Consider the following 26,624-nt stretch of genomic DNA (forward strand, 5'->3'; position numbering starts at 1 on the left):
TGTAAAGATTCCGGAAAGATCCCCGTTGGTCTAGTTTGGCCAACAACCTATTTTATGTTTTGTACAATCTAACCCCCTCCTACACCATCTTTGTCTTTTCAGCGGCAGACACAAAATGGTGGAGTAACTCAGTGGGACAGGCAGCATCTCTGGAGAGAAGGAATGGGTGACGCTTCGGGTCTAGACCCTTCTTTTCAGTGTTACCTCTTGGTGCTCTTGTGAACAATCTAACAAGGCACAAGTCCCAGCTCTGTTGAGATGCAGATCCCAGCTCCCTGTGAGCTGGTCCCAGGTTTCCAGAAGCTTACAGTATTCCCTTCTATAGGGGGATTGCACGGCTGGCAAGGTCACGACTCCTGATCCGTACTGTTGCCAGGCCTTCTGGGGGGCACGCCGTGTACTGCAGGCAATCACTTACTATGGCTTTCAGTGCAGCTTTGCTTCATCTTTTTCTTCTATTTTATGTTTGGAACGACTTCTGTTGTGGAACAATTCGTCAGTCCTAATTTGAGAGGGTGTTGCAGTTGAATGTTGCGGCTGCACTTTGCTGCAGCTCGGCTTCACCCGGACCCTCCGGTTGGTCTTCTCCCATCAGCACATCTCCGGCACCCTCCCGGCGCTCCGAGTGTCCCGACACCTCTCCCCGTTCTTGCACTCCTCGCTCCTCCAGGCCCGGCACCCCTGCTCCGCGCCTAGATTCCTGCGGCTCTTCGGCCCCTCGCCTCTGCTGCTGGCCCTTCAGCACTTCTCCCCGCTCGCCATCTCCGTCAGCCGGGCTCCGCTTCTACTTGACCGGCGCTCAACACCTCGTGGCTGGGGCCGCCGAGCAGAGCCGTGGCCTAGTCCGCCTCAGCTCCTAGCGCCCAGCGCCCAGCCCAGCTCCCGCTGCTGCTCGGCCTCCGCTGCCGATCAGCCTCTCCCCGGTCCTCTTCCTCCTCCTCTTCGGGCTCGACACTCCGCTCCTCCTCTTCCACCGCCTCCTCCTCCAAGGGCGTCGAGCACAGCTCCCTAGTCCCTTCGCCCTCAGGCCCCGGCGGGTCGCTGACCTCCAGCTCTCGCTGCTTCTGCCCCTGCAGACCCTCCAGGCCCCTAGCTCGAGCTCTTCCCGCTGCTCCTCTCCCAGCTCGCTCAACCCCGTCCTTTCCTCCTCCTCCTCTTCTCCTCCGCTGGCCAGTCGGCGGCCCTCTGCTTCTCGGCCTTGCTCTCCTGCCTCCCTTCCAGGACCGCGTTTCCCCTTCTCCCGCCGGCTGGCCAGACGTCTTCCCAGCTGTTTCTTGCGTCCGTGGGCTTGGCAGCCCTTCTCCTAGTTCCTCTTCCTCCGTCAGATCCTCCAGCTTCTTCCTCATTTTTTACAGCACAAAAATTGGCCATTTTGGCGGTTTATTCAAGGTAAGAATGTATGTGTTGCATGTTGCATGTATTACGACTGCATGCCAGAAGCTGCGATGTCTTCCAAATGGCTTGAGCGACTCCGTGCATCACGCCCTTTGACCGTACAACCTTACGTGCAATCCCCCTATACCATCACTTCAGCCACACATTTATCTGAGACAGCGGATATGTTAATGGAAATACACTAAGTGCAACAGTGAGATGGTGTCTAAGCTGTTGGTGAAGGAATAAATGTTGGCCAAAACTCCTGAATCCCCATCTATGTAACATTATGAAACCGCTCATACTCATTTGAGGGGGCAGAAGGAGCCTCAGTTTACCATTTCACCTGAAAGATGAAAGGGCTGTGTATCACTTCTGATACACAGTAAGTGTGGTCAGTGGAATCCTTCCAACTATTTGAAAATTATTAATGCCATAAACTCCCGCCAATACAAGCACGACATTCAGCAACAATTTTTAAATTGTGGACTTTCAACACATAAAATAGAACTGCATGCAGGGTAGAGTTAAACTAAAAAGCCATTCTTCCTTTCACTCATGAAAATTTCCCAAACAATGACTTGATACAACCGCACCATTTTTAGTTAATGATGTTTCTGGGAAAGTAAAGTCAAAAGTCATACAAACAGGAAGCGGGAGTATCCAGCTCGCAAACTATTACAATTCAGGCCGAGTGAGAGCGAGGACAATATCATACAGACTTGCTGATGCAGAGTGCTGCACACAATGAATCACAAAACAAAACAAGCTTACAAATCACATCTCACATATTTCATCCAGTTTCTGGGATTTCAGCATGACCACTACTTACGCTTTACCACAGCCAACAGTAAATTTAATTTCCATTGTATATAGAATTGTTTAGAGATTATAAAATGTAGTGAGCACTGCCTGGTCCATCACAGATACCAACCTCCCCACTATCAAAGTGATTTATAAGAGGCGCTGTCTCAATAGGGCAGCCAGCATCATCAAGGACCCACACCACCTTGGCCATGCTCACATTTCACTCCTGGCATCGGGAAGGAGGTCTGAAAACAGTAATGTCCAGGTTCACAGCAGCTTCTTCCAAACAACCCTCATACTATTGAACACTATGATCTGTTTTTGCTGCACGAGGGACTTTAGGCTTTGTTTTTGTTTTTGCACAATATATATGTTTGTATTTATTGCAAGAAAATAACTGCAGATGCTGGTACAAATCGAAGGTATTTATTTCACAAAATGCTGGAGTAACTCAGCAGGTCAGGCAGCATCTCAGGAGAGAATGAATGCGTGACGTTTCGGGTCGAGACTGAAGAAGGGTCTCGACCAGAAACGTCACCCATGCCTTCTCTCCTGAGATGCTGCCTGACCTGCTGAGTTACTCCAGCATTTTGTGAAATAAATACCTTCCGTTTGTATTTATTGAATGTTTTTGTCTGTTTATTATATTATCTATTGAGTGCTGTGAATACAAACCCAGTTGTGCTGCTGCCAGTAAAAATGGCATTGTTGCGTTTCGGGACATATGACAATAAAACATTCTGGACTCTTGATTTGTCAGCACTGAAAAATCCCGCTGCAGGCAGGAAGAGGAGGGGAAATGGAAGCTGAACTCACTAGGAGGAAGAGCCCCTCCATTCACATGTAGGATGGAAAGGAAAGACCAAACAAGTGTGGGGGGTTCAGAGAGTGAGTGTGGAGGAAAGCAGGATGGTGGAAGAAGTTCTGATCACTGAAGAGGGGTCGTGGTAATATTTGCCACTCCTTTTTCTGTGAACGTACCTGCTTCTATCCAACACAACGACATGAGAAAATCTGCAGGACTGAATGAAATCAGCACAGCAGAGCAGGCGCTGCAGAAATCAGCTTGCACAAAAGCTTCCTGTCCTTAAACTAATGTTTCGGAGCCAGGCCAAAACAAATATTGATGGCAGTTTTGTGAGCGCCAAATATTAAACAACCTATGAAACCACAGCCCGCCTCCCCCAACCGCCCACCCATCCCCTCTGCCCCTCATGAAAACGCTAAACCAAACGTGGAATATCCTCGGCCTACATCCCACTCGCAGACTGCTCGGTAAACTCTGGTTCCATAACTTGCATAACTGGGCACCCTCACAACAAATGGACATAAATAGAGTCATTACTCATAATACAGCAATAACTGTGGATCAGTGAAGGAGCTACTTTAAATCCAGATGCACTCAATTGTTAAAACTGCTATTGGAGTGGCAACATGACACCAACTTTGGCGTCAGCATACACTTAACCAAGGCAATGAAAGAAATCAGTGTGAGAATGGAGAAACAGAGATTTCTGCTTTCGCAGTACTAAAGCTTTTAAAAGGAAGCAAATGAATTTGCTAGAAAATAATCCACTTTTGTGTTAGCCATCTTGAAGTATGAATGATGCAGCTGGGAGTAAAGTGTTTTCCCTCCAAAAGCACAGTGCCGTTACTGTTTAGTAAAAAAAAAATATCACTTAAAAAACTGTGCTCTATGTGGCACATTTCGCACTGTGCAAAGGAATTTAATTTTGCAAGGATCAACCAAGTTTGTTATCTGCCAGGCTGGTTCTGCACAAACAGCAGTACAGTCAAAAGTACTACGCCAACTACAGTCCGCCCTGCAGGAAACAGAGTAGTCACAAGCAATCATCTGTTGAAGTAGACTATTCAACGCCTCCTCTGGCTAAATATTGTTGATTATGCAACCAGTTAACAAAACAGACCTACATTGACTACTGCCGCACTCCTCTACCCTGCTAATCCTTCTGAAGTACTCAAGTTAAATGTCAGTAATTGTTCGGGGCATTTGGGTTTGTCATTCTCTTGCTATGAAATGGAAGGCAAATTTAGAGATCACATCATGTACAGTTAAAAACTGTACTAAGCCTGTGAATATTCCTGGGCGAGTTACAATTATTTGAGATGGTGACTTCTCAAGTGTTTTCCCCTTTATGGTCTTGGGTTTCCTCAGGATTTTGCCCATCACGTTTGCGTTGCGTGGACTCTGAGGGGGGAAACAGAGTGGTCTTCTTTTCCATTTTAGACACTCTCAAGGATGACTGGCTTCCATTTCAGTTCTGAGTTGTAAGTGCCCGGAAGATCATGATGCTGACAAGGGATCAGCAGTTAATGCCACAGAGGAGGCCGGAAATACTTGCAGAATGAGTGGATAGTTGTTGGAGAAGTGCTGCATTCCTTCCACTATTTGCAATCAACCTTCACTTGTTTCTAAAGGAATGCGTGGTTCCTTTGCATGAATGCGGTGTCTTTTACCCAGGGTAGGGGAATCAAGAACCAGAGGACATAGCATTAAGGAAAGGTAGCCACAAAATGCTGGGGTAACTCAGCGGATCAGGCAACATCACTGGAGAGAAAGGATGGGTGACGTTTCGGGTCGAGACCCTTCTTCATCTTTAAGGTAAGAGGGGGCAAGATTTAATAGGAACCTGGGAGGAAATCTTTTCACTCAGAGGGTGGTGGATATATGGAACGAGCTGCCAGAGGAGACAATTGCGGCAGTTTCTATAACAGCATTTAAAAGGCACTTGGACAGGTAAGTGGATTGAAAAGGTTTTGAGGGATATGGACCAAATGTGGGCAAATGGGACTTGTACAGATGGGGCATTTAGGTTAGCATGGATGAGCTGGGCCAAAAAGCCTGTTTCCGTGCTGTACCACTGTGACTCTCATTTCCTTTCTCAAAGCTTTTCCCACATTGATAAGCCATGACCTTGCAGTTCCTTTGAACAGGTGAGCATGTTACATTTTTCAGGAAGACCAAAACATTATTCAAGCATTCTCTGGGTTATTTTATAGTTGCTCATGACACAGCTAGATGACGATGTGGGCAATTTGGGGGGGAAGGAGAAAGGCTCTAGGGGAATACAGACAGGACAAGTGAATGGGCAAAAATGTGCAGATGGGTCCAAACATGGAAAAATGGGAGACTATCTTCTTTAATAGAAAAAGTGCAAAAGCAGATTTTTTTACATGAGAAGGGATAGAATTATATAGCACAGAAACCGACCTATTAGTCCACTATGCCCATGCCAATCATCAACCATCTCCAAGTCAGTTTTCCTGCATTTGATCAGCATCTTCTAACTATGGCATTCCAATGTCCACCTAGATTATTCTTAAACGAGAGCATCTGCCTCCACTAACTCCTCGGACAAATCATTTCAGATTCCAGCCGCCTTTTGGGTAAAAAAGGTCTTCTTTTGATTCCCTCTAAACTTTTTGTCCTGTTGACACCACTGCCATGCAGAAACATTTCCTGCTATCCTTCCTATCTAATTTGGTGTACCTCTCCTTAGCTTGTATGTTCCAAGGAGGTCAGCCTATCCAGTCTCACATAACTTAAATACCACCATGACCAATATTGCGGTGAATTTCCTCTACATTCTCTCCAGTTTAGTCACGTCCTCCCTAACAGCAGAGTGACCCAAACCACACAGAGTACTCCAGCTGTGGCCTAACCAATGGTTCATAAAGTTGTACTATAACATGGAACATAGAACCATGCAGCACAGGAATAGGCCATTTGGTCGGTGCAGAACATGGTGCCAAGACCAACCCTGACTGTCCACCATTTCCATGCCTCGCATAATTTACTTCAATCGGGTTTCCCTGCAACCCCTAGCATGCCAGAGAAAACAATCCAAGTCTAGCCAACCTCTCCTTATAGCTAATCCAGGCAGCTTAATTCCATTAATATGGGTCTTTAGCTATGTGGATAGATTTACGAAGTCCACAACTCGAGAAATCTTGGTGTCAGCTGCAAATTTACTAACCAACTCGCCTACATTTATGTCCAATATATAATATCAAATAAGAGAGGTCCCAACACAAATCTTTACAGAGCTCCAATGACATTCAGCCTCAATATTGTCCTTCCAACACAACTTGCTGTCTTCGATCAGTAAGCCAGTTCTGAATCCATTTGACCAAGTGATTGTTAATCCCGGGCATCTTAATCTTTTGGATCGGCCTACCATGAGGGACTTTATCAAGGGCGGCACGGTGGCGCAGCGGTAGAGTTGCTGCCTTACAGCGAATGCAGCGCCGGAGACTCAGGCGCCGTCTGTACGGAGTTTGTACGTTCTCCCCGTGACCTGCGTGGGTTTTCTCCGAGATCTTCGGTTTCCTCCCACACTCCAAAGACGTACAGGTTTGTAGGTTAATTGGCTGGGCAAATGTAAAAATTGTCCCTAGTGGGTGTAGGATAGTGTTAGTGTGCGGGGATCGCTGGGCGGCGCGGGCTCGGTGGGCCGAAGGGCCTGTTTCTGCGCTGTATCTCTAAATCTAAAATCGCCTTCCTAAAATCCATGTAGACAACATCCACCAGCCTACCCTATTCAATCACCATTATCACCTTCTTGCTTTAAAACGTTATGCTGTATCAAATAAAGGTAAACATTTCAAATGATTTTTTTCAGCCCTGAAGGTGCATTGCAAGTAGATAAGATAATCTTTCAATGTATGCCATGGTCACCATGGTTGCTCCATTACTTTATCATTCATTGTGTATGTCCGACCTTCATTAGTGCTGCCAAAGTGCACTTACCAGTCCCACCTATCATTGCCCTGGCCGTCTTATCAAACGATCAATATCATCCTGTAGCCTGCATAGAAACCCCACCATTAACACCACCACAAATGTTTGCGTCATCTGTCATTTTACCAGTTATAGCCCCTACATTCAGATCCAACTGCAGATGCTGGTACAAATCGAAGGTATTTATTCACAAAATGCTGGAGTAACTCAGCAGGTCAGGCAGCATCTCAGGTGAGAAGGAATGACGTTTCTTCTCTGAAGAAGGGTCTCGACCCGAAACGTCACCCATTCCTTCTGTCCAGAGATGCTGTCTGTCCCGCTGAGTCACTCCAGCACTTTGTATCCACCTTCGATTTAAACCAGCATCTGCAGTTCTTTCCCACACATATTTATTTACCATCATAACAAGTCCACAGCAGATACCATCTCCTTGGCCCTAAGCTCATCTTTGAAACACCTCCACAATAAGGATCCTTACGTTAGACTCCTATTTATCGACTATAGCTCCGTCTTCAACACCATAATTCCATCCAAACTCATCTCCAAACTCCTGCACCTCAGAATCAACTCCCCCCTCTGCCATTGGATCCTCAACCTTTTGACCCACAGACCACAATCAGCAAGGATGGGTGACAATCCGCCACCACAATAATCTTCAGCATTGATGCTCCATAAGGATGCGTTCTCAGTCCCCTATTATATTCCCGAGACACTCACGACTAAATTCAACATGTTTGCAGATGACACCTCTGTGGGTGGGCTGAATCACAAACAATGACGAGACGGAGTACGGAACGGATATAGAGAACTTAGTGACATGGTGTCAGGCCAATTACCATCCCCTCAATGTCAACAAGACAAAAGAGCTAATTATCGACTTAGGGAAGCATGGCCCGATCAACATCAATGGTGCCAAAGTGGAAATGGTTGAGAGCTTCAGGTTTCGTGACATTAATACAGTGCATTCAGAAAGTATTCAGACCCCTTCACTTTTTCCACATTTTGTTACGTTACAGTCTTATTTTTAAATGGATTAAATTCTTTTTTTTAAATCATCAATCTACACACAATACCCCATAATAAAAAAGCAAAAACAGGTGTTTAGAAATTTTTGCAAAGTTATTAAAAAGAAATAACTGAAACATCACATTTACATAAGCATTCAGACCCTTTACTCAGTACTTTGTTGAGGCACCTTCGGCAGCGATTACAGCCTCAAGTCTTCTTGGGTATGACGCTACAAGCTTGGCACACCTGTATTTGGGTAATTTCTCCCATTCTTCTCTGCAGATCCTCTCAAGCTTCGTCAGGTTGGATGGGGAGCGTCGATGCACAGCTATTTTCAGGTCCCTCCAGAGATGTTCGATCAGGTTTAAGTCGGGGCTCTGGCTGGGCCACTCAAGGACATTCACAGACTTGCCACAAAGCCACTCCTGCATTGTCTTGGCTGTGTGCTTAGGGTCGTTGTCCTGTTGGAAGGTGAACCTCTGCCCCAGTCTAAGGTCCAGAATGCTCTGGAGCAGGTTTTCATCAAGGATCTCTCTGTACTTTGCTCCATTCATCTTTCCCTCGATCCTGACTAATCTCCCAGTTCCTGCCACTGAAAAACATCCCCACAGCATGATGCTGCCACCACCATGCTTCACCGTAGGTATGGTATTGGCCAGGTGATGAGTGGTGCCGCTTGACATTCAGGCCAAAGAGTTCAATCTTGGTTTCATCAGACCAGAGAATCTTGTTTCTCATGGTCTGAGAGTCCTTTAGGTGCCTTTTGGCAAACTCCAAGCGGGCTATCATGTGCCTTTTAGTGAGGAGTGGCTTCTGCCTGGCCACTCTACCATAAAGGCTTGATTGGTGGAGTGCTGCAGATATAGTTGTCCTTCTGGAAGGTTCTCCCATCTTCACAGAGGAACTCTGGAGCTCTGTCAGAGTGACCATCGGGTCCTTGGTCACCTCCCTGACCAAGGCCCTTCTCCCCGATTGCTCAGTTTGGCCGGCAGCCAACTCTATGAAGAGTCCTGGTGGTTCCAAAGTTTTTCCATTTAAGAATGACGGAGGCCACTGTGCTCTTCGGGACCTGCAATGCTGCAGAAATTGTTTTATACCCTTCCCCAGATCTGTGTCTCGTAACAATCCTGCCTCGGAGGTCTACGGACAATTCCTTCGTCTTCGTGGCTTGATTTGTGCTCTGACATGCACTGTCAACTGTGGGACCTTATATAGACAGATGTGTGTCTTTCCAAATCATGTCCAGTCAATTTAATTTACCACTGGTGGACTCCAATCAAGTTGCAGAAACATCTCAAGGATAATCAATGGAAACAGGATGAACCTAAGCTTAATTTTGAGTGTCATAGCAAAGGGCTGAATACTTATGTAAATGTGATATTTCAGTTATTTATTTTTAATTACTTTGCAAAAATTTCTAAACATCTGTTTTCGCTTTTTTAGATTGTGTGTAGATTGATGATTAAAAATAAATAATTTAATCCATTTTAAAATAAGGCTGTAATGTAAGAAAATGTGGAAAAAGTGAAGGGGTCTGAATACTTTCTGAATGCACTATATATTAAAAAAGATATGTTGTGGATCAACCACTTGGTGCGATAGCCTAGAAACTCCAATGCCTCTCCATACAGGAAATTGAGGAATTTCACATGTCTCCAATGACTCTTATAAACCTCTACAAATGCACCATCAGAAGCACACTGTCGGGTTGCATCACAGCTTGATTTGAGAACAGCTCTGCTCAAGACTGCAAGAAATTGCAGAGCATAGATGTAGCCCAGTCCATCACAGAGACCAGATTTCCTGCCATTGATTCCATCTGCACTTCACGCTGGCTTAGAAAAGTAGCCAACATAATCAAAGACTTGTCCCACCCTGGTTATTCCTTCTTCTCCCTGTCCCCATCCGTCAGAAGGTACAGAAGCTTGAAAGCGTGCACCACCAGACCGAGGAATAGCTTCTTAACAGGCTTCTAAATGGTCCTTCTATAAGCTAAAGAACTGTCTAATTCACCTCTACCCCAGTGTAGGCATTGGACTTTGTCTATGGAACTGATGCACTACAATGCTGAGAACTGTATTCTGTACCCTGTATGTCCCCCTTTGCTCTATCTATTAGACTTGAATTTGACAATTGCATTCATGTATGGTATATCTGATCAGTTTGGATGGCAAGCAAACTAGCTTTTCACTGTACCTCAGTACATGTGACAATAATAAATACTAAACTTGCCTTGGATCCCATTGACTAATATTTTGGCTATTTATCTACATGGGATCTAGTCACTGGTCTAATTCAAGTCACTTTCGGCTACGTGCACCACACTCTCCTCATTAACACATGTTGTTACCTCTTCAAATAATGTAATCAAATTTGTCAATGGCTATCTTACCCCTAACAAACTATGTTGTTACTCCTTCAAATTATCTTTGATTAATCCCTGCTTTGTATGTATAAATTAACCCTGTCTCCCTCTGAAGTTTTTCCAATGAATTCCTTCTCACTGACATTAGACTCAGTGGCCTGCAATTACTTAGCATATTCCTACCTTCAATAAGGGTGCAACATTTGATGTAGATAGACACAAAATGCTGGAGTAACTCAGCATTTACTCTCGACCCAAAATGTCACTCATTTCTTCTATCCAGAGACACTGCCTGTCCTGCTGTTACTCCAGCATTTTGTGTCTATCTTTGGTGTAAACCAGCATCTGCAGTTCCTTCCTGCATGCAACATTTGATGTTCTCTGGTCATCTGGTCATCTGCTAGTGGCCAGCAGAGATTAAATTATCCACAGATTAACTCTAATCCATCCTTGCCTCCCATTGTCCCCTGGGATATCTCTTGTTCGGCCCAGGGTATTTACCCACCTTTAAGTTTGCTACAACATCTAATGCTTCCTTTATGATACCATATTAGTTTAGTTTAGTTTAGTTTAGAGATACAGCATGGAAATAGGTTCTTCGGCCGACTGAGTCCATGCGACCATCCATCACCCATTCACACTAGTTCTATGTAATCCCACTTTCGCAGCCACTCCCTGCGTACAACGGCAATTTACAGAGAACAAGTAACCTACAAAGCTGCACGGTTTTGAGAAGTGGGAGGAAACCGGAGCTCCCAGTGGAAAACCATGCAGTCACAGGAGGAACGTGCGAACTCCACACATATAGCACCCAAGGTCTGGATCGAACCCGGATATCTGGCGCTGTGAGGCGGCAGTTCTACCAGCCGCGGCCACTGTGCTGAGTTGTTCTTACATTTCTCAGCTCTCCTTCCTAAATTCCCCAACTATATTGTCTTTCTTCACTGTGAATAAAGATGTGAAGTATTCTTTAAAATCTCACCACCACCCTCTGGTTCCATGCACTGATTGCCCTTTTTCTGTTTTACTCTTTCCATTATACCAAACCTGTTGCTTCCACTGATCTCCCCTCCACAGCCTCCAACCTTATAGCTCCCTAACCCCTTTTCGATCACCTTCCCAAAATATACAAGCAGAACTATCCTGGCAGTCACTGTTTCTGTCTGCTCCAGCCCATAAATCTTCTCCGCATCGGGAAGGCATCTGGACCCTCCAGTTCTTCCTTGAAGAGAGACCAAATCAGTTCCCCTCAACAATCCCTCTCCTCGGCCTCATGGAGCCTGTCCCCACCCTTATCAGCTTCTCTTTAGTCTCCTCTCACTTTCGTCAAGTCAAAGGTGTAGCCATTGGCACTCACGTTGGCCTCAGAATGCCTATCTTTTTTTTGGGTTATGTATTACTAACTTCCACCGTGCCCTCACATTCACCTGACACCTCTCTCCCCGTTCTTAATCTCTCAGTTTCCATTACAGGGGACAGACTAATCAATGACATCTACCACAAACCCATTGAATCTCACAGCTACCTTGACTTCCTCCCACCCTGCCTCGTGCAAGGATGCTATCCCTCATCTTCAATTTCTCCATCTTAGTTTAGTTTAGAGATACCGCACGGAAACAGGCCCTTTGGCCCATCGAGCCCGCACCGACCAGCGATCCCCGCACATTAACACTACCCTACAGACACGAGGTACAATTTTACATTTATACCAAGCCAATTAACCTACAAACCTGTACGTCTTTGGAATGTGGGAGGAAACTGAATATTTCGGAGAAACCTCATGCAGGGGGAACGTACAAACAGTACAGACAAGCACCCGTAGACAGGATCCAACCTGGGTCTCTGACGCTGTAAGGCAGTAGCTCAACCGCTACGCCACCGTGCGGCCCTACTACATCTGCTCCCAAGATGAGGCTTTCTACTCCAGGGCATCTGAAAAATAATTTTTCCTCAATAAACATGCCACCTCCATCTTGTGGATGGAGTCTTCACTTGTGTCTCCTTTGTTCGCCTCCCCCCCCCCAGGTGGAACAAGGGTAGAGTTCCCCTAGTCTTCACCTTTCATCCACCAGCTTCCACATGCACCGCATCATTCTCCGACATCTCGACCACCTTCAACGTGATTCCATCACTACTCACATCTTTCCAATCCTCTTCCTGCACCCCCCCCCCCCCCCCCCATATCCGCAGAGACTACTTATTCTGCAACTTCTTGGTTCACATCCCTTCCCACTTAACCCGCCTCCTCCCCAGGCACCTCCTCCTGCAAATGCAGAATATTCCGAAGAAGGGTCTCGACCCGAAAGGTCACCCATTCCTTCTCTCCAGAAATGCTGCCTGTCCCGCTGAGTTACTCCAGCTTTTTGTGTCTATCTTTGGTTTAAACCAGCATCTGCAGTTCCTTCTTACACAGGAAATGTAACACCTGTCTCTACACCTCCTCTTGCACTTCCATTCATGGATCCCAGCAGCCCTTCCAGGTGAGACAGAGGTTCACATGCACCTCTTCTAACCTCGTCTATTGCACTCAGTGCTCCTAATGTGGCCTCCTTTACATCGGTGGGACAAGGTGACCATTTCGCCAATTACTTGTAATCAATTGTTACAATTTTAACGCTTGCTGTTAAAGTTCCCATCCTGACCTTTCCGTCCTGAGCCTTCTCCGTTGCCAGAGTGAAACCATGTGCAAACTGGAAGCACAGCACCTCATATTTCACTTGGATTGCTTACAACCCAATGGTATGAATGACATGAACACCAATTTGCCAGTTTCAAGTATCTCACCCATATCCTGTGTCAGTCGGCTACCCCTTCGCATCCACCTTTCACCCACTATCTCCCACCACCTTGTCACCCTGCTCTTTTCCCCTCCTCTGTACATTCATTTCCTTTTCCCCAGTTTCATATTTCCATGGCAAATGGAGTTTAATTCAAATAAGTGTGAGGTTTTGCATTTTGGGAAGTCAAACCAGGGCAGGACCTTCACAGTGAAGGGTAGAGATCTGGGGACTGTTGTAAAACAGAGGGATGTGGGAGTACCAGTGGGAAGGAACTGCAGATGCTGGTTTAAACCGAAAATAGACACAAAATGCTGGAGTAACTCAGCCTGAAAAAGGGTCTCGACCCGAAATGTTACCCTTTCCTTCTATCCAGAGATGCTGCCTGCCCCGCTGAGTTACTCCAGCATTTTGTGCCTATCTAAGGAGTACCAGGACATGATTCCCCAAATGTGGTATCACAGGTAGATTGGGTGGTGAAGAAGGTTTTTGACATGTTGGCCTTCATTTGTCAGGAAACTGAGTGCAGAAGTTGGGACGTTATGCTACAAATGTACAAGATGTTGGTGAGGCCGCACCTGGAGTACTGTGTTCAATTTTAGCACACTACTCAAGGATAGATGCCATTAAACTGGAAAAAGTCCAGGGAAGATTTAAGAGAATGTTGCCAGAACTCGATGGTCTGAACTATAGGAGGATGTTGGGCAGGCTAGAACTATTCCTTGGAGTGGACAAGGCAGAGTGGTGATATTATAGAGCTGTATAAAAGCATGAGGGGAATAGATAGGATCGATGCAGAGTTATTTTCCAGGGTAAGAGAATCAAGAAGTAGAGGGCATAGGTTTATGTGAGAGGAAAAATTTAATAGGAACCTGAGGGGCATATTTTTCCACACAGACGGCGGTGGGTGTATGGAACGAGCTGTCAGAGGAGGTAGTTGAGGCAGATACAATAACAACTTTTAAAAGAAACTTGGACAAATGTATGGATAGGAAAGGTTTAGAGGTTTATGGGCCAAGTGTGGGACATCTTGGTCAGCATGGATGAGTTGTGCCAAAGAACCTGTTTATGTGTTGTATATCTATTTCCACTGTCCTTTCCCTCACCCTGTCCCTTACCACCCACGTCGCTCCCTCCAGCTTTACATCTCCTTATCTCACACCCTTTTGTCTCTGTTTCACCTCTGTCCCTTATTTCACCCTTCGTCCAATCATTCTCCCTCACCTATCCCATCCATCACTTGACAGGCTTTGCCCCTCTCCCACCTCTCTTTTCCAGCATTCCCCCTCTTACTACATCAGTCCGACAAAAAATCCCAACAGCAAAATGTCACCTGTCCAGTCCCTGCACAATTGCTGTCTACCCACCGACCTCAATGAAATTCTTGCCAGCTGCAACTTTATTGGCACATTAAACGCAACAGTAAAACTGATAAATATACAACAAAGTATCAGTTATTAAGGTAAACCAGACAATGAAATTGCAAGCCAAAAGTACATTGTGCAATCCGAGTAATGCAGAGTGTACAGTAGTTCAGTTCTGAGGTCGGGTTGTGGTTAGGGTTAGGCAAGATGGTCCAAGAACCTCTTCACTGATGGCTTTGTTCTGGGTAGCAGTAAGCTGAAAGAGTGGCCAAAGTGGTGTGGGTCTTTGATAATGTTAGCTGCCTCCTTGAGGCAGCATGTCCTGTGATCCCTTTGATGGTGGGGGTCAATATCCGTGATGGACCGGGAAATATTCACAATTTTCTGCACCATTCTTGGTTGTTGAGCGTTTGAGTGACCAAACAGGCCACTGTGCAGCCTCTCGAGCATCTCCTTAATATCCTAACAAGCTCCAAACCAGTTTTCCTTTTTGTAGTCTCCATTCTCCTCTACTTTTGTCCACTCATTCTCTCTTTGACCTCCTATTTCCCAGTCAACATTCAATTGCCTTTTGCCTCTCTTTCTGTCCTCCCTAGATTCAGCAGCCAAACTCATCATTCATTCTCCCTCTCTCCCTCCCTCAGTGAACTCTTACTAGCCGCTAATATTTTAGATACGGCAAGAAGAAGAAAAAATCGAGAGGTGGCATGTACAATTATTCCTTTCCTCACATCCGAAGAACCCACCAGCATTAAAAAACAGCATCTAACCTCCAGAGTCAAACGGATATTAAAGCTTACATTTTTTGTTTTCCTTATCGGAGCATTGGTTGCCTTAAAGGCCGTTCACCCACATATACACCCCCTCCCATCTGCTGCACGCCTAGATAACTGTTCAATTTCCTCCAGATCTCTGCTTTGATTCGATCTATTTGCTTTGCTTGCCATTTCTTTCAGTCATTTACAATCAACACAATCTGCACCCAGATGCTACTGTTGTTGCATTACATGACCATGCATTCATCTGCCAACAGTTTGAAATGAATCTCTGAACCATTCTAAGAATAAGCTACAAATTTAGCCAGTAGAGGAGTCAAATGGTCACAGACCAAATGACAAGATGGTATGAAGCATTGGGTGCAATCCCAATAAATGTGCGTGTGGGGGGGTGGGGAAATCCTCATTTATTCCAAGGTTTATACTGGGTCAAGGAATTCCATTTAAGTTTATTATTTTAATAATTATCTTCTGAATGGGCAACAAGACAAAAGTTAACATTAAATATATTTCTTATTGTCCACCATGTTGTCTTTCTACTGGTTTGAAACCAGAATTCTGAAGCTGCATTTTATTCTAAAGCTTCAGTGAATAGTCTTGCCTGCCACCTATCTGTCTTTGATATTTTTAGGCAATCATAGATTTTTACTATATTTAGTGGAGCAAGCAGGTTTCTTTATTAACATCATAGACAAAGATAATTTAGACTATTGACCCTTGAGCCAGCAAAGAATTGATGATAAAGCAAAAATTAGGGAGGATTCTTGTTCTTGATTTGCATTTTGTTTTAGTTTAGCGATACAGCACGGATACAGGCCCTTCGGCCCACAGAGTCCACACCGACCAGCGATCCCCGCACATTAACACAAGCCTACACACGCTAGGGACAATTTACACTTTTGCCAAATATACAAACCCAAGCCAATTAATCTACAAACCTGTACGTCTTTGGAGTGTGGGAGGAAACCGAAGATCTGGGAGAAAAACCACACAGTCACAGGGAGAACGTACAAACTCCGTACAGACAGCACCCATGGTTGGGATCGAACCTGGGTCTCCGGCGCTGCAGGCACTGTAAGGCAACAACTTTACCGCTGCATCACCGTGCCGCCCTTACACGTTCCTACTGTAAAAAGAGTACATTTGGAGGTTGGGCGATCACACTTTGTCCAAAGTACAAATTATACTGGATGAGTATTTGCTAATGACACGGTCAGTTGTTATTCCGTTGCACATATTTAGAATCATTTCAGATATTCTGTTTTCCCTACTGAATTGGAACCACCTCATCTCTGGGTAAAACTTCAAAATATCAATGCCAAATGACTGTTTGCCAATTATTCAGCATGAAGTCAGCAGCCCGCTTCCATTAGTCTAGCTGTCCGACAGTTACTTCTCTTTTTAAGAAATTTAATTAAGTATTAAAAATCTTGGAAATAATCTGCAAGTCAGGTAACATTCATGGACAGCATGACCAAGATAACATTTAGATTAATGATCATTTGACAGAGTTCTGAAGAAATGCTATCAACCTGAAACATTAACCCTGCTTCATAGATGATGCCTTATTCTGAAGACTTTTCAGTTGTAGTTATAGATTTCCAGAAGCTGGAGGATTGGATTTCAGCTTTGGATCAGCTAGGTTCTCATTACTATCGTTATTACTGATTTTCTATTATTATTATGATTAAAACTTTCTTTGTCCTGATATCTAAATCTATCCTATGGCGTGTCACACACTCGTTGACATAATGTTTATGAAACCAAGAGGTTGACTGTTATTTTTGGGTCTTTACATTGTGAAAAAATGAAGTCAGCACCTGTGCAAAACACAAAGCTGTATCTACAATTAGCAAGTGGCGAAAATCTTCCTAAATGTGTTAAGTACCTCGATTGCCTTTATTCAGACATTTATTCAAACGTTTAGAATCAGAGCATTTTATTAGTCACCCCTGCACAGATTGCATTTCCTCCAGAGACTTCATCCATCAACAGCAACAATCTGTTCCGTAGAATGATTGTTTGCGCTCGGATGATCAACTTTGAGATGAACATAGTCTGATATGGCTCAGGAACTCCATTGTGGCCGACTGTCTCCAGCAACACGCTACAACATGACCAGAGTGTAAAAACCTGGGCAGAATTTACAAAGACACTGGGCTATCTACGCATTAAGACATCCTTCACAACCTCTCTGGTTGGGAACAATGAAATGTAGAGCACTATGTTACAGACTGCCATAATATACACCAATTTATCATATCTGTAAAATTGAGAAGTTCTCATGCTCTGTGCACACTAGCATGTGCAAGGTGCACGTATATCGTTGAATTCTCTGTTGATAGCGGGCAGTCAGGCAAAGCAGTACATTTTAAATCTAGACATGTCAACATGACTGTTCTTTTCACAGAGGTTGCCTTTAAAGAATCAAAGCCACCATGCAACTTACTTTATAAACATGAAAACGTGCCAGAAACGGAATGGATCTCCTCAGCTTGTCAAAGCGACGCATGATGGTGCTGTGTTGATTCCCTTATTTTCTCAGTTGTCAAGTTTAACGTAACTCCAGAATTCCAACTTATCCATTCCCCAGTCCCTGGAGTAAAAATTCCTCAGCTTCCTATGACATGGAATTCTGCCGCATTTTCTCAGGGACACAATTCTACATCCCAACATTTTCCTTTTTCTTTAAACTATAAACACAGAACACGTTTTGCATGCTCACAGTTCGCGACTCAAGTGATTTTTTTTTTTGCCGATGGAATAAACAGCAGCTTTCTTCAATAACATTCGTCTCAAAGCTGTCAAACGCTATCGGAGTTGACTGAGTACTGAATGGTAAAACTGTGCTGTTCTGCTATTCAACTGCAACAAAATTTGGACCGAAGCCAGGAGGTCAATATTAACTGGAGGATGGAGAGTTCATTTCCTGTGGGCCCCTCAGCTGATGGTTTAACAAGGCAATTCTCCACGCCTCCTCACATACCGCCAACCAAACCACCCCCCCTCTCCCTCCACCCCATCACCCTCCAACCAGCATAGCAGCTCACACGATCAAGCAGCACTGTGCTCCAATCTGCATTTAAAGCTGGAAGAGCAACCTGTGTTTTTATCTGACAGCCCACTGAAATCAGTCGGAAATGGAATAAAACTCAGCTGGGAACTATCCAGTGCCCATTCAATTTGAAAAGGGCAATTTTAAAGATGTTAATTGCTCTTTATTCTTTAAAGGGCTTACTGTCAAACTTGTGATTTTAATCAAAATGTTATCATCACATTCACATTCCGTTATTCTAGTGTAATGTACATTAAGCCGTGCATCTGTTGGCAAAGATTTCCTTCATTTTAACAAGACGGGAGAGCTATGAATGATTTGCGACTTTCTGGTGACCACTTTAGACAACAGTGTGAGAAGAGAAAGGAATTGCCGTAAAGCACGAGCTAGAGCAACAGAGAGCAGGCATCAAAAGCTTCAAGCAGCCAGCCCGCCTATCCGCCCACCACTAAGAACACACAAACAAGGAACTCTGCTACTCCACCAGCGGGCACTGAAGGAGGAAAGTCCCAGAACAGAACAAGAATGAGGGTAGCAGAAATAGAAACGATAGGATCAGGAAAATGATCAGCTTGTTAGCAGAATACAACTTTCAAAGGAAGCATAAGATACACACAAAAAACTGGAGTAACTCAGCGGGACAGACAGCATCTCCGGAGAGAAGGAATGGGTGATGTTTCGGGTCGAGACCCTTCTTCAAACATAATTTCTATAACATATTAAAACATCTCTAAAACTCCAACCACTGCTGATCCCAAATCTAATTCTGCAGCCATTTTCTTAAAAATGCAGCTAGCTGAACGCCAGCAGCCTTGACTGCAGGTGGACTTCATGACTGAATGGCATTTTTGGCATATTCTCTAAACACATAACATTTCATCAGACAACTGCTGCTGGAGGGATGAAAGAAATGAATACCTGTGCAAAACACAATTGTACCTTGTCTAGATTTCACGATGCTCCCATTATCATATCTTTATAAAGAAGCTACTGTAGAATTATGGCAATATTTTTTTCCAAAATAAAATGAGGAACTCAGACACTCGCTGAGAGTAAATTATGCTTCATAATAAAGCTTCAAATAAAAGGATCGGACACATGGGAAGTAAAAAATAACTATCCCCTTGCCCACAAATTCCCCACCCCTTCCCCTCGTTTACTGCCGTCTGTTATTCACTTTTCCCATTTTCTCATTAGCTCTCCCCATTTTGCATCTTCCCTTCCTCACATTTTGCATCAGATTCTCCCCAATACCCAAATGTTCCTGCACCCTCTTCTTCGGCTCCAGAATAGTCTGTCCCGATGCACGCAGAATTTGGAACAGGGTAGAGAGAGGGCTTAATGGCACAAGACACAATAAACGGGTGGCATCTGATTGCAATTACAGAGAGGTGGCCAAGGATGGTAACTGAATATTCAGTAGTACTTGATAGGTAGAAAAGAAAATGAAGGAAGGATAAGATTTCTACCAAACAAAGCCATCGCTGTAGTGTTGATGACTGAAGGTGTAAAGTAAATGTAGGTGTGGGTGAAATGTTGTGCGGGCACGACATCACCAGTGCCAGCAGTGAGTAGATTGATTATGGAATCATACAGCACAGTGAGTAGATTGATCATAGAATCATATAGCACAGAAATAGATCCTTTCGGCTTACCTCATCCATGCCAACCAAATCCTATCCAAGCCAAACCCATTGGCCTGCATTAGGCCCATAACCCTCCACACCTTTCCCATCCAGGTACATGTGCAAATGTCTTTCTTATGTTGCACCAAACAATCTACTTCAGGAACTCAGCAGGTTGAGCAGCACCTGTGAGGGGAGGGGGGGGGGGGGGGTGGATGGTCGCCCTTTCAAGTCAAAATCCTGCATCAGGACAGAAATGTAATTGCACGTGCTTCTACCATCTCCTCCGGCAGCTCGTTCCAGATAGCCACCACCGTTGTGTGATAAACTTAAATTCCTGCCCTCTCCTGGCCTAAAAGTGGCAATACTGCAGGTCAGATTAAAGTACTGGCAAGATTCACCCTGGCCACTAACCAAAAGAAATTGAGGTATGAAATAAAATTCCGAATCCATGTAAAAAACAAACGCATTTTCTTCAACTCATATTTCCTGATGCATGCACAGATGACACGGCTTCGCAGTACGGAAAATCGTGTTGCGAACCGTTTTCTTGGATCGCAACCCCACCTCTGTAGCCCGAGGGTCACCTGTATAATGGGAGCCTGCAAGGAAGGTACGGCCAATTTTAATTCTCTTACAGATTTGACAGATCACACGAAAGAAAAAGGCAAAGTAATGAAGGCTGCCAAGTCTGTGGGATCTCTGAGGATGGACATAAAACGCTGGAGTAACTCAGCAGGACAGGCAGCGAAGGAATGGGTGACGTTTCGGGTCGAGACCTTCAGACTGGGAGTCAGGGGCGGCACAGAGATAAGGATGTGCAAGATGTGCGAAAGAGACATCAAAGGAGGTGGAGATCAAGGTAAAGTGGGATCTCGGTCCTGATCCAGACTTTCGAATCAAAATGTCGATCCTTCCGTTCCCTCCACAGATGCTGCTCAACCCGCTGATTCCTCCAGCAGACTCTTTGTTGCTCCTGATTCTGGCATCTGCTGTCTCTCCTGTCTCCTCTGGAGGTGTGCATCGTTGGTCTCACAGGAAGCGACTGCAGGGGCAGTGAATGTGTGATTGTTATCCACTACCTGAATTCTGGAGAGGTGCCCAAGCATCATAAAACCACATGTAACACCACTGTTCAAGAGAGGAGGAGGCTGGAAAGCTGGAAACTAAAGCTCAACTACCCTAACAGCTGTCATTCAGAAAATGCTAGAATCTATTATTGTGGGAGGTGAGAGGACACTTAGAAAATATTAACATAATCATGTAAAGTCAACATGATTTTATGAAAGTAGACGGAAAAAATTGCTATTGATCTTTCTCAATGTAACAAACAGGGTGGAGAAAGAAGAACCAATGGGATATGTGGCATATTTGTATTTCCAGATAAAGCACCACCTAAAAAAGATCAGTCTGAAGAAGGGTCTCGACCTGAAACGTCACCCATTCCTTCTCTCCTGAGATGCTGCCTGACCCGCTGAGTTACTCCAGCATTTTGTGTCTACCTTCGATTTAAACCAGCATCTGCAGTTTTTTTTCCTAAAAAGATTACTGCACAGGATAAGAACATATGGACCTGGCGAGAATATATTGGCATGGAGACAGATGCGACTAACTAGAAGAAAACAGGGCATTGGGAATGTAGGTCATTTTTGGATTTATATCAGAAACTAGTGGGATGCCACCGGGATCAATGCTGGATCCTCACTATCTATATTTTTCATGGATGAAAGGGATAAACGTACTGAGTGTCCTACAGCTAAATGTGCAGATCAGACAAAATTAGATAGGTCAACAAGTTGTGAGGAGGACACAGAAGCCTGAAACAGATTATAGACAGGTCAAATGAGTGGACAAACTGCTGGGAGTTGTAATGTGCAAAAATGTAAGGTTATTTATTTTGGCAGGAAGACAAGGAGAGAAAATGATCACTTAAATAAAGTGAGACTACAAATGGTTGTGGTACAAATGGATATAGGTCATGCAACATAAAAAAATAATTCGCATGTAGATACTAACACCGAGAAATTAAAAAGTACGAGGAAATGGTAGCTTTTATTGAAAGGGGTACGAAGCAAACAGTGGAGAAGTTCAGATCCAACCCTGCAGGGTGCTGGTGAGACCACACCTGGCATACTGCATGCAGTTTTGATGTCCTTATTTAAGGAAGGATGGACCTGCATTGGTGACAGTGCGCCAGTGGAAGTGCACCAAAATCAATTCCTCAGATAAAGAAGATTGAGCCGATTGGAGTGTAAAAAGTGAGAGATGATCTTATTGCAACATCAGATTCCAAGGAGGAGGACTGACAGATTTGTTGCTGAGAAAATTTCTCCTTGTGAATTAGCCTGAACTAGAGAGAGAGTATCGTTTTGGAAAAGGGATAATCTAAAATAACAACAGAAAATGCTGGAGACACTCCGCGTGTCATGCTGGAGATACTTAACATGCTGCCTGACTGCCGAATATTTCCAACATTTTCTGTTTTTATTTTAGATTCCAATATCTGCAGGGTTGTTTTTGATTTTCATTTACGTTTGGAGCAAGGGGTTGTTTTTTTTTTCTTTTCCCGACCTCTTCTTGAGATCTTATCGAAACGTATAAGATTATTAAGGGGTTGGACACGTTAGCGGCAGGAAACATGTTCCCAATGTTGGGGGAGTCCAGAGCAAGGGGCCACAGTTTAAGAATAAGGGGTAGGCCATTTAGAACTGAGATGAGGAAAAACTGTTTCAGTCAGAGTTGTGAGTCTGTGGAATTCTCTGCCTCAGAAGGCAGTGGAGGCCAATTCTCTGAATGCATTCAAGAGAGAGCTAGATAGAGCTCTTAAGGATAGTGGAGTCAGGGGGTATGGGGAGAAGGCAGGAACGGGGTACTGATTGTGAATGATCAGCCATGATCACATTGAATGATGGTGCTGGCTCGAAGGGCCGAATGGCCTCCTCCTGCACCTATTGTCTATTGCCTTCTTGCTTCTAATTTCCATTTTCTCACCACTCCATTCCTCCGGTTCCTCCGAGTTATCGACTTCAAGAAGCGCAGTTAAGTACGTGCCCCAATCAGCATCAATACTGCCAGTGGAAATGGTCGAGAGCTTCAAGTTCCCAGGCGTAAATATGACCAACCTTCTGTTCTGCATCAACCACATTAAAGGGACAGTCAAAAAAGCACACTGAAAAAGTGCAGCATGCCTCTAAAGACTCTTCCCAACATCACACATGCACAATAGAAAGCACACCATGGTTGCATCACTGCTTGGTTTGGGACCAGCTCTGCCAGAGGCTGCAAGGAATTGCAGAGAGTTGTGGATGCAGCCCAGTCTGTCACACGGACCAGACTCCCCACCACTGACCCCATCCACATTTCCCAACATCCACAGGAACGCAGCCCACATAATCAAGGACCTTTCCCACCCCACAGGGAAACTATACTCTGCATGGATATATTTCTTTTTGGTCTACCTATTAGACTTGTGTTTCGCATGATTTTATTCATATACAATATTATCTGATTTGACTGAATAGAATGTAAACCAAATCTTTTCACTGCACCTTCGAACCCATGACAATAACAAGCTTCAGCTTTAACCAAGATAGACACAAAACGCTGGGGTAACTCAGTGGGGCAGGCAGCATCTCTGGGTAGAAGGAATGGGTGACGTTTCGGGTCGAGACCCCTCTTCAGTAGCGAGGAAGAGGAGAGGTAAAGAGTGTAAGGTGTGAAAATGAGACGTCAAAGGCGACGAGGGTCAAGGAAAATGTGGAATCGATCTATAACCATAGACATTTTGTTTTGAAAATACCTCTGTCTTGGCTAATCATCATTTACTTCAACCCCAGAAGATGCCAATCTCCTCCATTGAAAGTGTCCAATGCATTCCACCCTTGCATTTAATTCTAACATCAGCTTCCACCTACAAACTGCACCATATACCCACAGCTCTCTCTCTCTCTTTCTCTTTCTCTTTCTCAACTATTAATGTTGCAAGAGGAAGTGGTCTCGCTATCGTCCAATACACCACAATCTCACTGACTGCCACCTTTATCAACTTATAACAGACTTGATGATAAACAGAGAAATTGAGGGGCTTACTGTTGGGGGGGAGAGACAACATGCAAATAGTGCAAGCAGAAAGGAGAGAAGGAAAGCGAGATAAAAACTTAAAATGTACAGAATTATTGTAATGAAAATAGAATGCGATGGTCATATGGAACATAGAACAGTACAGCACAGGAACAGGCCCCTCAGCCCACAATATCTGTGCAGAACATGATATTAAGATAAACTCATTTCATTTGTCTGAACATGACTCATATTCCTCCATTGCCTGTATCTCCGTCTGCCTAAGTAAAACCCTCTTAAATGCTACTCTTTGCTTTTAGACCACCCCCAGCAGTGCCTTCCAGACACCCATCACCCTCCATGTAAAAACCCGCACATCTCCTTTAAATTTGCCCCACTCACCTGAAAGTGATGCCCTCTCGTCTTTGATATTTACACCCTGGGTTTCTCACTGTCTAGCCTATCTACGCCACGCAAAAATTAATTTCCTTCTATCAGGTCTCCCCTCAATCTCTGGTGTTCCAGAGCAAACAACGCAGGTCTGTCCCAACTCTCCTATTCGCTAATATCCACATCAGTCTGATAAACCTATTCTTTATCTTCTCGGAAGGTCCACATCCTTCCTGTAAAGAATAGAGCAGAACTGTATGCACTACTGAAAATGCGGTCTAATTAAAGTCCTATAAAATTGCATCATGACACCATGATTTATATTTAATGCCCGAAACAATGAAGGCAAGCATGCCATAGCTTTCTTTACCACTCTATTTACTTCTCTTGCTACTTTCAGGGATCTCTGGACTTGGACCCTAAGATTCCACTGTACATCAATCAGGGCCGGATTAAGCTAGTGCAGCATATGTTATAAAGGGGCCTTAAATACGGGACAAGTGGACGTCACAGCCCGCACCCCACGTGACCTCACACAGCCAGCGGCCATGTGCTCCTGCTCCACCAATGCAGGGGGGCGGGTTGCAACTACCGTTCGGCGAACACACTCGGCCCCACTCCCCGAACACACTGGGCCCCGCTCCCCCAACACACTCGGCCCCACTCCCCCAACACACTGGGCCCCGCTCCCCAAACACACTGGGCCCCGAACACATGGGCCCCGCTCCCCGAACACACTGGGCCCCGCTCCCCCAACACACTGGGCCCCAAACACACTGGGCCCCGAACACACTGGGCCCCGAACTCACTCGGCCCCGCTCCCCGAACACACTGGGCCCTGCTCCCCCAACACACTCGGCCCCGCTCCCCGAACACACACTGGGCCCCGCTCCCCGAACACACTGGACCCCGCTCCCCCAACACACCGGGCCCCGCTCCCCAAACACACTGGGCCCCGAACACACTGGGCCCCGCTCCCCCAACACACTCGGCCCCGCTCCCCCAACACACTGGGCCCCGAACACACTCGGCCCCGCTCCCCGAACACACTCGGCCCCGCTCCCCGAACACACTCGGCCCCGCTCCCCCAACACACTGGGCCCCGCTCCCCCAACACACTGGGCCCCCAACACACTCGGCCCCGCTCCCCCAACACACTCGCCCCGCTCCCCCAACACACTGGGCCCCGAACAGACTGGGCCCCGCTCCCCCAACACACTGGGCCCCGAACACACTGGGCCCCGCTCCCCGAACACACTGGGCCCCACTCCCTCAACACACTGGGCCCCGCTCCCCAAACACACTGGGCCCTGAACACACTGGGCCCCGAACACACTCGGCCCCGCTCCCCCAACACACTGGGCCCCGAACACACTGGGCCCCGAACACACTCGGCCCCGCTCCCCGAACTCAGTTAACATTAACGAGCTCTGTTAGCCTACACTGACCGGGGACCGGGCCTAGAGTGTTGGGGCCTACAGTGGCCCATGGGCCTAATATGGGACAAGGCCGGTCCTGTACAGGACAAACAAATTTTGCCCAAAATACGGTGTGAGAAACAGGATAATTAAACCACCAGAAACAGGATACTGGAACAACTACTCTACCAGGGACAGGGCTATTAAACTGAGACGGACAGAGACAGGCTGGATGATTGAACTACCACCGAGTTCGTTGGAGCACTGATAGTGTGGTACGGGGATAGAGGCAGGCTGGACAAAGGGCCGTAAATTTAGGAGAGTGTCTAAGCAGCAGGGATGGGTTGAAATGGGTTGTGAAGGTAACTAAGGGTCATGTGGATAACTACTGCGCTTGCTCAATGAGGTAGATGAATATTGCAAATACGCCCCTGATCGGGGAACTGCCAATTGCCATGTACATACAATGTATGATCTGGGGGGGTACCCGGGGGCGGTACAGAAGATTGTGCACCTCAGCGCTCTGATTGGAAGGAGCCCGAAGGGGAGGGGGATTCAGCAAAAGGGAGGGAGATTCAACTAAGTTGTACTGTATAAAGAGAAGGCACTGTCTTTGTCTCGATGTGTCTCGGTTTGGAGAGGCACCCGGCTCTGGAGACTCGTGAATAAATTTCTTGTTTCCACGACTTTGTCTCTGGCATCGTGATTGTGAGCACTCACATTTACATCTCACAAGCTTGGGGGCTCGTCAGGGATCGCCACTTCGGCCGCTTGGCGGAGGCACGGAAGGAAGGGAAGATGCACCCTGCTGATTTCAGCAGTCCCTGATCTCCTTGCTTGCCAT

The 26,624-nt window shown here is 45.6% G+C and overlaps 1 protein-coding gene across 7 annotated transcripts in view; it reads right to left on the reverse strand.

Annotated features, from left to right (window-relative positions):
• Positions 1-26,624, reverse strand: part of tnk2b (tyrosine kinase, non-receptor, 2b) — a 238,982-nt gene that overhangs the window by 116,326 nt on the left and 96,032 nt on the right. The gene's annotated exons all lie outside the window — the stretch shown is intronic.

The sequence above is a fragment of the Rhinoraja longicauda genome, chromosome 13 (genome assembly GCF_053455715.1).
Source record: "Rhinoraja longicauda isolate Sanriku21f chromosome 13, sRhiLon1.1, whole genome shotgun sequence".
Taxonomy (NCBI): Eukaryota; Metazoa; Chordata; class Chondrichthyes; order Rajiformes; family Arhynchobatidae; genus Rhinoraja; species Rhinoraja longicauda.